Source organism: Schistocerca gregaria, chromosome 10, assembly GCF_023897955.1.
Source record: "Schistocerca gregaria isolate iqSchGreg1 chromosome 10, iqSchGreg1.2, whole genome shotgun sequence".
NCBI classification, from domain to species: Eukaryota; Metazoa; Arthropoda; class Insecta; order Orthoptera; family Acrididae; genus Schistocerca; species Schistocerca gregaria.
In genome coordinates this window covers 192,243,064-192,252,873 of record NC_064929.1, presented here as the reverse complement: position 1 = coordinate 192,252,873, position 9,810 = coordinate 192,243,064, and positions in this window count along the sequence as shown.

The window sequence follows — 9,810 nt, the reverse complement described above, 5'->3', positions numbered from 1 at the left end:
TGAATATCCAACAAAGCTGTCATCACCTGAAGCAGTAGCCATTACAACAATGCTTATCAGCAGCAGTATCCATTCCAGCACAGTCATCGCCAGCCAGCGCAGTGTTGTCATCACTAACGCCAGTAACCAATCAGCACAGTCATCGTCACCAGCACTAGCAACTATTCCAGCTGTGTCCTCATCAACAGTACTTGTAGTGATTCCAGCACTGTCATCACAACCAGCGCCAGTACCCATTCCAGTACAGTCATCATCATTAGCACCAGTAGCCACTCTATCACATCATCATCATCATCTTTACATGCAGGATCCCAGTACAGTAATCATCTTTAGTACCAGTATCCATTTGAGAACAATCGTTAGCACTAGAAGCCACTCCAACACTACTGTAATCACCAGCACCAGTAGCCATTCTATCACTGTTGTCATCTCTAGCACTAGTAGTCATTCCAGCTCATGCATCATCAACAACATCATTACCCATTCCATCACAATCATCGTCATCAGCAGCACTGATATCTATTACAGGATCATCACCAGAATCAACAGTCATCAAAACATAGTCCTCATCACCAATACCAACACCAGTAGACATTCAAACACAGCCATCATCATCAACAATCCCAGTACCCACTCCAGCACAGCCATGTTCTCCAGCACCAGTAGCCATTACAGCAGTGATTACAGACAACAGTAGCCATTCCAGCATGGTTGTGATCACCCACACAGCTAGCCATTCCAGCACATTCATCATCACCAGTACCAGTACCCATCCCAGCACATTCATCATCACCAGCACCTGTACCTATTACAGCATAGTCATCACCACCAGAATCGGTAGTCTTTCAAACATACTCCTAATCACCAAGACCAACACCAGCAGGCATTCAAGCACAAACATCATCAACAATCACAGTACCTTTCCTAGCACAGTTGTCATTACCAACACCAGTACCATGACTACATAGCAATTAGGACAAGTTCCAGTACTCATTCCAATAGCGATATCATCGTTATCAGTCGTAGCTGTTCCAGCACAGTTGTCATCACCAGCACCCTCAGTAGTATCAGACCAGCACTGTCAAGAGAATCACCATAATATTTTCAATGTTCTCAAATCCTACTACCTTCTGGCACATATACCATCATCAGCTGGAAATCTGCTTCATCTCAGACTCCTGGCAATTTGCGGTCCACATCTCAAATAAGAATTTCCACAGACCAAACGCTCATCCAGTCCTCTAAGAAAGCTCAAACCCAAAAGGCATTCCACTAGTGTATGGGAATCTCATGTAAGCTGCTGTCCCACCAATGTATAGCATTCACCTGCTCATTCTTCTCAACTAACCTTACCCACCACACATGCACTCTCTAGACTAAATTATAAATATGAAATCCTTAATTTGTAGGCCCAAAAGAAACGCCTAACCACTAAATCGTCCAAATCCCACAATGTGATTCTATCTTTGTACAATCCTCTCATCCAGGTTTCACACTCAACTACTCTGAGAGTTTGCCGCTCTTGGAAGTCACATATAACCAGCATCCCACTCCTTTTCCTTCCTTCCCCCAATAATTTCTGACCCTCAGTGCCATGGTTAAGCCAGCTTATTATCTGAGAACATGGCTAAACAGTGTCTCCGTAACACTTGCATGTTGTCCAATCCCACTGGTAACAAATCTAGCAGTCCGCCTGTGAATCGCTTCAATGTCTTCCTTTACAGCGGCCTGGTGCGGATCCCATACACTCGAGCAGTACTCAAGAATAGGTCGCACTAGCGTCCTATATGCGGTTTCCTTAACAGATGAACCACATTTCCCTAAGATTTTTAGAATAAATCGTAAACGACCATTCGTCTTCCCTACCACAGTTCCCATATGCTCGTTCCATTTCATATCGCTTTACAGCGTTACGCCCAGATATTTACAGGGCGTGATTGTGTCGAGCAGCATACAACCAACGGTGTTACCGAACATTAAGAGCTTTTTTCCCTACTCAACAATATTACCTTAAATTTCTCTATATTTAGAGATAGATGCCATTCATCACACTAACTAGAAATGTTATGTAAGTCACCCTGTGTCTTCCTACAGGCAATCAATTTGTACACCACAGCATCATCAATAAACAGGCGCAGATTGCAGTCCACCCTGTCCGCCACATCATTTACGTATTTAGAGAATAATGGCGGTCCTAGCAGATTCCCGTAGGGCTCTCTCAACGGACACTCTGACGGATACTCGCCGTCGATGACAACATACTGATTTCGACACTGTACTATTTAAAAAGTCTTCAAGCCACTCACCTACCTGGAAACCTCGTACTATCGTTAACTCTGTCAAATGCTTTCCGGAAATCTAGAAATGTGGAATCTGCTTCATTCATAGTTCTCCGTATATGATGTGAGGAAAGGACAAGCTGAGTTTCGCACGAGCGATGCTTTCTAAAACCGTGGTGATTCGAGGACATATGCTTTTCGGTCTCAAGGAAATTTATTACATTCTAACTCATATCTGTCTGCCACGAACCAAAACATCCATGTATTACCACAACCAGACACATTTCATCTTCAACCACTTAAAATAACAATTTGTCCATTTTATTTGGACTGTTGAGCTCCGTGGCCGTGGATAATGATATTTCACTGAAAAAATACGGCAACCAGCCACTTTTTAATGCGTTTTTTTGTTTTTTTTTTATTTACGCCAATATGCATTTCGGGTTTGCACCCATCTTCAGCTGGCAAATTACACGGATCTTCAGTTACTACAGTAGTACAATCTCGACACACTATCAGCTGTTCATTTTACTTAAGTAAAACTCGCGAAATTGAAGTAAATGATTGGAGTCGTTGATTTTGCACAGGCCTGCTGCAGCATCCAAAATGCTGTCGAGATTGTACTACTGTAGTAACTGAAGATCCATGTAATTTGCCAGCTGAAGATGGGTGCAAACCCGAAATGCATATTGGCGTAAATAAAAAAACGCATTAAAAAGTGGCTGGTTGCCGTATTTTTTCAGTGAAATATCATTCAACCACTTAGTTTAGCCTACCCACTTCCACGTCCTACTTTTGCAGTCTTACTGAGGCAGCAACAACAAACATCTGCGCACCCCCACTCCCCTTTATTCCATCCAGCCCTGGAACCGCTTGGCTCACCATTCACATCATTCATCTAACCCACTGACTCATTTTGACTCAAGTATAGTCCCATTCATAGTATGACACGAACACCCCATCCTTTGTCCATCCTTTCCTTTTACTAAACGTACACGTTCTCCTCCACAAAAGATGCGCAAGTATTCCACAGCCACCAGTAGTCCTTACATCATCATACTAATACGTCACAAAGTAACTCACATCATCACCATCCTACAAATTTTACATCTGTTGTCTCGGCTACTGGGGGAGTCAGCACCGACACCAACAATGAAAGAGAGAAGTTTCGACGGCCGGTGGCAGAAATCCAAAATAATCTGTGCAAAACAATTTGAAATCAGTGTCACAGATTTCTTTTCCCTCTCTTGTATTCAGTATACCCTTATTAGTTACGTGATCTATCCATCTAACATCCAGCATTCTTCTGTAGCACCACATGTGCTTTTCGTCTAAACTGTTTATCGTTGGCATTTCACTTCTGTGCATGGTTACACTTTGAAAGGTGTATACACTGAGTCACAGCGCCAGACATTGCGCCAAAGATTATCACTCCGCCGCCTCCACTGGTGCAGTAGTAGTTGAGAGGATGTCAAGGGCAGTTGTTCTGTTGGACGAGAGAGTAGATGTAGATGCTGTTCGGTTGGTGTAATGTATAGATGGAAGATGTTGCAATTCTCACAGTGTATTTGAGAAAGGAAATGGGCTTTTGATTTATGATGCTGGTGTAATGGAAAATTTTCGTCAATATATAATGAGGTAAGAAGATATTACAGTTTTCTTTAATGAAAATCCCTCTTGCTCACAGGTACAGTCAACAAAGCATCTGGCTCGTGTTCATTTATTAGACTTGTAATTCTGGTTTCTATATGAAATTATAGTATTTCTGGTTTTTCAATTAGTTCATTGTAAATGGTGTTTAAAATATTTTGTCATATTGAGACAGAACCGAGCCAGATACATGGACGTTGAGTCACACTATCACACACAGAACAGTTACACTTGTGCTTTGTTGTTTCGCAGCTTTTATAGTTGCAGGGGACTTAGTTGATCAATTGTGTTAATGGAAATTCCTTGTTATCCTTTATTTTAATTTTATGCAGTCAGATTGCGTGCTAATACTAGTCAGGGCCAACCGGTTACGAGACTTCGTAACCGGTCACACACCTACTAAAATTATTGCATTTATTCATTTATTCTTTTAATTAAGCCCCCATGCAACTTGCTAACACTAAAGTTTATTTTCGATGCTGACAAATTTCACCTTCAAGAAATGATTTTCTTGTTATTGCTTCCTCTAGGTTAGAGCATAAGGTCTTAGCATTTTCCCGTAAGTTTAATAAACATAACAGATACACTTAACAGATAATTTAGTCATCAATAGTATATTATCATTAACTATTTACGATAGTTTGCGAAAGCCATGGAAACACTTCGATTCATTGACTGTAGAAAACACGTAGTTTTGAGACGAAGAACTCGTCGATCCATTCTCGGAGCGCAATTTCACCCGGAAAGGAAGTTTCTTCAAAGCTGTTCGATGGAGAGCCGAAAATTTGAAAATCGGAGGGCACAAGACGAGGCGAATGAGGTGGGTGCGGGATGACTGTAGAGTCTTTTTGTCAGTCTAGCAGATTTCAAGCGGGCGTTATCGTGGAGTAGCGTCACTTCACGCTGTCACGATGTTCTTGTATTCCGTGTGCAAGACGTCTCAGTTGTTGACAATAGATATCAGCAATGGTGGTAACACTTAGGGAAGCACAGCACACTGTCGTTGTTACACCAGATGCATAACATAACCAGATGCTTTGTTTGGGGCCTACAGTTTGCTTCTTTGCCTTAAAACTAAACTTCTCCCGAGCAGTCCATGAAGGCCCAACGGTACTGACCGGCCACCGTGTCATCCTCAGCTCAAAGGCACCACAGGACACGGATACGGAGGGGCACGTGGTCAGCACACCGCTCTCCCGGCCGTACGTCAGTTTCCGAGAGCGGAGCCGCTACTCAGTTTGCCTCACAAGGGCTGAGTGCACCCCGCTTGCCAACAGCGCTCGGCAGATCGGATGGTCATCCATCCAAGTGCTAGCCCAGCCCGACAGCGCTTAATTTCGGTGATATGACGGGAACCGACGCTACCACTGCGGCAAGACAGCTGGCAAAGTTTTTATATCGATAACCAAATATTAAATTATTTTTAAATACGATCCAATTTTTTTTCAGCGCACACAATTTTAAAACCTCGTTCTTCTATGATACAACAAAATATACATTTTAATCTAAAAACCTTCCTTAACCCTTAAGTCGCGAGATATGGTTTCTCAGACGGCGTGAGAGTTTTCCAACTTGTTCTCAAAGATAAATTTTGGCGGAATGCTTCTAAATCTTCCCTACCCTCCTTAAATCGTGAACCCTACAATATTTTACTGTCAGTTGCGTTATCGCCTTCTTTGCTTGTTGTTGACCTGCGTTGTTGACACTCAGTAGGTTTTCCAACATGGCGCCTTGTGAAACACATACCACTTTCTTCAGCATAGTACAACATCTGCTTGTAGGAACGTGTCAGTTTTAGCGATACCAAGTTAGTCGGTTGGTGGAGGAAGATGTTAGCCATGTAAGTCCGTAAATAGAAAAATACGGCGATTTTTCAATAATGATCACAATTATGCTAGCGAACGAGGGCATTATTCAGAGGAAGAAATTCAGGGCAATGACGCTGGCCACCTTCCAGTTTCTCCAACAAAATCTTGGTGAATCTGACGTGTTATATGTGGTGGTCAAGAGAAATGTAGATCCCAGCACAGAATGCCAGTTTTGCAGACATTCTTTTTGTACCTGATGAGTGCAATTTTCACGTGCAAGTTTAAACCCTGGAATTTAGTTTTGTGTGAATGCTGACAGAGATAGAATGTAAAATTCATGTTTCTAACCGTTTATTTATGAGTACTACTTATATAACTTTTTTGCAGGATAAAATGAGTTATCAGTTGCACATAAATCTGGACTGTACATTTATGTGAAATATAAAAAGTATATTACAGACAATTACCTAGTGTTGCTTAAGCAGGTGTCAATATGTTCTTCGTAGAAGCACAATGCCATGGTTTGTCCAGAAAAGTACATATTATATGTGATTATATTAAACACTTATTGATAGTTTACGGCAACTGAATCATACCTGCGTATCTATTGTGTTAGCAGCAAGGAACAGATATAAAAGCATATATAAAATATAACCAATGTATATAAAGTATTTATATATAGTACATCTGAAAAAAGTGACACACAGTTCTCTAGTATATGAAAGGAATGGCCTAATTTTGACATTTTAAAATAGATGCTGTGCAATAAAATAGTGTGTTTTTTAATGCAAGTTGATAATTGAACAAATCTTTTGAACTTATGTTAGAATGTTTACATATTTCAAATTCTTCTAAAAGGTTCATTTCGTAACATATTATCTCTTATAAAATGTGAAAAATTACCCAATTCCTTTCGTGTATTAGAACTGTGTGTCATATTTTTAAATATATATATATATATATATATATATATATATATATATATATATATATATATATATATATATATATATATATACATATATATACTTTTATATATGTTCCTTGCTGCTAGCATAACAGATATCTAGACGTGGTTCAGTTACTGTAAACTGTCAATCAGTGTTTACAACAATCACATACAATATGTACATATCTGGACATACCATGGCGTTTGGCTTCTATGAAGAAGATATTGACAGCTGCTAAAGCAATACTAAGTAAGTTTCTGTAATACACTTCTTATACATCACATAAATCTATAGACAAGCTGTAAAGATTTATAATATCCCTAATTTTGTAGGCTTCTGTGGATAACAAATTAATTTGACGGAAACGGTAAAGCATAATAAAACGTATGTGTAAACGATGACTGAATTTTATCCTGGAAAAATAATGCTACAGTTGATGAGAATTGCAGACGTGAATAAAATAATTTACGTAATTCCACAAAAGTATGTGCTTTTGTATGATGAAAACCAAATCAGCAGGCTTTTTAGTGCAATAAAATCAACACTAAACATTTAAACAGCGCTTAAATAATTGTAAAAATAAATTTTATTTAATACGAATTAAGATTGCAGGTGATTTATGCATTAAATCTCGTTTTCAACAAAGGGGTCCCGCAGACCGCACCTCGTAGTACACCTTAAAGAAAAGTCACCTCGTGAGCTACGTTGTGTCTCGTCTGCAGGACGTGAATCGACCGGGAGACAGTTCAACGTGTGAGGTCGCGTAATGTAGGAACGGCTAAACACACGAGCCAGCGCGTTAAAGCCCACAGAATTTAATGGGTGTTTCCAGCTTGGCACAGTGATGGATGCCTGTTACGGCATCGTCAGAGTAAATGAAGGGCAGGCGACACGCGAGTCGCCGAAATGTCAACCAATCGAAGGGCCCCGCGCGGCTGCCACGCCCATTTAGTTTTCTCGGTGCATTAGCGAGCTAAAGTGCTCCACATTACTTCGCTGAGCACACCGAGTGCCGGGCCAGGGTCCGGCATTATGACTGGGAACCAGTCGGGTTGTTACTGCCGCCTGTTACTGCCGCGGCAGACCGGAAAATTACTCGAACGGCAGCCGCATTGCCGGTCAGTATGTTTGTTCTGCTGCCCGAAAAACGCAGGCCTTTCTTCCCTTCTCAGAAAGGCCGATAAGTAAAGCGTCTGCTTGGAGAGGAAAACACGCGAGCTTTCGAAATTACAGACAGCTCCACTTCCGGCGTGATTCAGTATCCTCTGGAAGCCACGTTATCCATGTGAGGTGTGCGAGAATTGGAAGTCAAACAGAAAACACAATTCTCTCTCTCACATGTAGTGAACGCACAGCCCGTACACACGAAGGTCAAAGATGACCCCATATAGCTGCCGCTCGGGATTAGCCGAGCGGTCTCAGGCGCTGCAGTCATGGACTGTGTGGCTGGATGTGTGTCTTTGTCCTTAGGATGATTTAGTTTAAGTAGTGTGTAAGCTTAGGGACTGATGACCTTATCAGTTAAGTCCCATAAGATTTCACACACATTTAAATTTAAAAAAAACCGTACAGCTGTTGCGTTCCGCCAAGACGTTGACAGCATTTTGCTGCAGTATCTACACTACTCTATACTATAAAGACAAGGCTTGATTCTAAAAACACCGAAAAATTCTTAAGCAATTTATTCCACACCTTTGCACGGTACTGTAATAAATAGTCAAATTGTCAAAGGCTACATATTTTTTTAAATAAGTTATATGGTAAGGTGGGATAAATCCGACCTAGTAATTTTTTGTGGCTATAAAACGCTTATCCGAGGTCGTATCTTAACGTTGTATTTGATAATTATAGGTAATATGAAGGAGCAACTGCTTGAAAAATATTTTTGTTATACCATCAATAGTTTTTGAGATACCCGTATTTTAAGAAATGTCCATTTTTGCCATTTGCAAAAATGGTTACGGTAAATCCGACCCCCTATTTGTTTGGCTGATTTTGCACAGAAATAGTTCTAAATGAACAGTTTTTTGGGAAATAATTATACGCAAATATGTTTTTTACATAAATGAACAAAAGTATTCAAAAAATAACAATGGTTAGAGTAGTAAATACACTGAAAGTTAAATGAATGTAAATTTTAATTGAAAAAAGATGATTTCATTGCAAGGCGGTGCAGCAGCAGTGTCAATCTCGGAATGTTAAAATCACGAAAGAAAGCTCGTAAAGACATTCCCATTTGCCTTGTAGCTACTGCTCGGCAAATATCGTTTTGATTGCGTTTTGTCGTTTTTTGTTTGTAATTTCGTACAATTTTCCTAAAAATAAACAAAAATTTACTTTGTTGAAATAAATAAATAATTCCATACACATAAACGATAAAAAATGTGCGGTCGTATTTACCTCATCATTTAGAGACCGGATTTACCCCACCATGTTTCATTGAACACACATAGATACAATTTACATATTTCCAACAAAAAAGATACATCACTGAATAGATCACTAAATGCACCACAAAAATCACTTACCGTTTGTTCTGCGATCGTTTTATTTAATAAGGTAATGCAATTTGCACAAAAATTAAACTGAAACAACCGAAAACAAAGTTGTTGTATTTTGGGTGTCTAAATGTCAAATGCGGCAAAGCTGTCAAGGTGACATTTTCGTTATTTCGTATGCTCTGTGTGGTTACACTTATGCAAAATCGCTCCGCTTTGCCGTTTCTCACAAATAGAGGGCGGTCGGGTTTAGCCACCTGGTCGGATCTACCCCACCTTACTCTATATAATAGTAGCTGACAAACCGGGCATTACCCAGGTATTCACTTAGCAATTTACTATCAGAAACGAAAACAAAAAAAAGAACAGTGTTTGTAACGTAACATCGAAAAAATTTCATTTCCGCCTATTCGTAAAAACACCTCTGAAGTTATGAAACAGAGTCTGTACGCTGGGCAGATTTGCTTTGATATTCTGTAAACTTTCTGAGGAAACTCCTCTTCACATGTGTATGCACGGCTTTTGTTTTCGTCTATAGCCGTTTGCGCTTCGTAGTTGAAAGCTATCAAAAGCTTAAGTTGACTCGTCTGTGGGAGTGTCTCAGTAGCAAAGAATAAATGTATTA